Here is a 2911-nt window from a genome sequence, read left to right on the forward strand (position 1 = left end):
TTGGACATGTTTAATGTTTATCTGTGGCCCTAATAATTAATTAAGTATGTGTTTTGGTAATTTTTTATGTTTTCTGATTACCTCCAGGAAGATGTGATCAGGATGTGGTCTTTCCTTTTCACTCTCCTTATTGCTTAACTCAGAGTAACTTTTTTGGGCCTCAGTTGGGCCTGGGCTTCGGCGGCGGGCCGTTTGGGCCTTGGGCAGGTAGGTTGAGCCTAGGGCGGGCAATTTGAGCCTCTAGGGGCCTGGGACTCAGCAACCAGGCTCCAGGAGGGTTGGGCCTCGGGCTGGTGGTTTGGGCCTCGGGCGGGCGGTTTGAGCCTCTGGGGGCCTGATTATTAGCAGCTGGGCATCGGGTGGCTTGAGCCTCAGAGGGCAGGTTGGACAGATTGGGCCTTGGGGGCCTGTGCCTCGGGGACCGGGCTGAGGGTGGGTTGGGTCTCAGGGGCACTGGGCCTTGGTGACTGGGCTGCACGGCAGGTTGGGCCACCAGGGCCCTGGGCCTCAGCGACCTGGCTACGCGGCAGGTTGGGCCTTGGGGGCCCTGGACCTTGGCGACGGCCAGGCTGCGGACTGCCTGGGCCGTGAGTTGTGTATGCGATTTGGGCCTTGGTTGGGCCTGGGCCTTTGTGACCAATCTGTGGGTGGGTTGGGCCTCAGGGCAGGCCTTGGCCTCAGTGGGAGTATCTGGGCCTTGGGAGGGCCTTGGCCTCAGTGGGCGGGCCTGTGCCTTGGGTATTCCTGAGCCTCAGCGGCTTGGCAGAGGGCTGGTCTAGGCCGGGGCAGTAGAGGGCTGGGTGTCTTGCCTGCAGGGAGGTAGTCTCTGTATTTGATGACTCAAAAAATGCCTCTCTCAGTCTCTCTGTACCATGGGTATCCCGAATTTCCTGATATCTGTGCCGATATCCCTCTTTATTTTTTTGGCTTTGTTAGTTCATGCTTCCTTTTTTCTGGAAATGCAGCCTTCTAAGTGGGGTTGCTCTAGCCTTGCATTCCAAGGTCTGCAGGGGGCAGAGGCACTGGCCAGTCCGGGCATGGAAGCGGGAGCCGCATGCAGGCAGACAAAAGCTCTAAATGCCTGTAATTCCTCAGCAATTTGATCTTTTAAAAAAACGAGTTCAGCTTGTTGAAATATAAGATCTTATGTTTGTTCAGATGCTGTCTGTCTGGTAGACAGAGGTTTCTTATGTGCGATTCCGCCCCTTTTCCCTAAGACTGCCCTACCTAAGCTGCCTGGTCAGGGAAGTGCCAGAAGTCCTCTCCCTGTTACGTTGTTTTTAAGTGCTGATTCATAGACTATATAGCGTTTTCAAGAAGTGGTTAGTGGTTTGAACCACTATCCTTGTGGTTAGCAGTCCAGTGCCTATCCTATTGTAAATCCTTTCTGTTAGAGATTCTTTATTTTCTATTTTTGAAACTTTTTTGTGTGTGAATTGATTGAAGGTTTACAGTGCAGATCATCAGTTTCACATTCAACAATTTCTTGTAAAGTTAAGCATTTGTTGTTGTTGTTGTTAAGTGTTGTCCAGTTGGTTCCCACTCATAGTGACCCTGTATAGGGTTTCCAAGGAGCAGCTGGTGAGCTTCAACCATGACCTTGTAGTTCAAATGGCTTTGCAGTCTGGCGCATTAACCCACAGCACCACACCAGGACTCCTAAAAGTTAAACATATATCCACCTTATATCTAGCAATTGCATTCCTAGGAATCTATCCAAGTGAAAGGAAAGCATATGTCCACATAAAGGCTTGCATATGAATGTTCACAGCAGCCTTATGAACAAGCCTGATGGACAGTCTTATTAACAACAACAAAAAAATGAATAACCAAATTACTGTCAATGGGAGAATACATAAACAACTGGTGGAATCGTCAGACACTGGAATAATGTTGTTATTGTTAGCAATATTGAGTGGACTCTGTCTCATGACGATCTCATATACAACAGAATGAAACCTTGCCTGATCCTGTGCCACCTCTTTCACTGTTGTTGTCTGAGTCCTTGTTGTGGCCACTGTGTATCTGAATGTTTTCTAACCTAGGGGCCTCATTTTCTAGCACTATATTGGGCAATTTTTGTTGTAATCCATAGGATTTTCATTGGCTAATCTGTGGAACTAGATCTTTAGAAGTAGATCCCCTAGTCTATCTTCTTAATCTGCTTTAGACTGGAAATTCTGCTGAAATCTGCCCACTATGGGTGACCCTGCTTGTATTTGGAATGCTGGTGGCATAGCTCTAGCATTATTTGTTGTTGTTGTTAAGTGCCGTCGAGTCGGTTCCGACCCATAGCAACCCTGTATAGCAACATGCAAACTACCACAGTATGATAAAGTCCTGACAGACAATGGCAATGGAATACTTCTCAGCAATAAGAAAGACTCACATAACAATATAAATATTTTTAAAATATAAAAAAAAATGGTTGAATGAAAGAAGCCAAATATAGAAATATGATTTCATTTATTTGAAGTCCAACAATAGGCAAAAGTAATCTATGGGAAATGATATCAGATTAATCTTTGTATCTGGAGTGGGAGGTAGAAGACTAGGATTATATAAGGACTGAGGGGAACTTTATTGGATAAGGGCAATGTTCTATGTTTGGTTGTATTCATCCAATAGAACACTTAGGACCTGTGTATTTTATTATACATAAATTATGGTTTAATAAAATATTTATTAGATAGATTTTAAAAGAGACTATAGTTAGCTTTCCTCCCCCTTGTTTCATAGTCCTAATTATTTATATTTGTCAGTATTGTCATCTTTTGCCATGCTAGATAACATCTTAGCTGCATAGCAGGGATTGTTAACCTATAGTCAGTTGATAGTTTTCAATGACTCCATGAACCTTGTGAAATTGAATGAACAATTTTGTATGTATAGGGGACCGGGCTGAGGGTGG

General features: G+C 45.1%; 1 protein-coding gene across 1 annotated transcript in view; it reads left to right on the top strand.

The window, feature by feature from the left end:
• Positions 1–2911, top strand: part of PLAC8L1 (PLAC8-like 1) — a 37501-nt gene that overhangs the window by 29536 nt on the left and 5054 nt on the right. The window lies entirely within an intron of this gene.

The sequence above is a fragment of the Chrysochloris asiatica genome, unplaced genomic scaffold (assembly GCF_000296735.1).
Source record: "Chrysochloris asiatica unplaced genomic scaffold, ChrAsi1.0 scaffold00280, whole genome shotgun sequence".
Classification (NCBI taxonomy): domain Eukaryota; kingdom Metazoa; phylum Chordata; class Mammalia; order Afrosoricida; family Chrysochloridae; genus Chrysochloris; species Chrysochloris asiatica.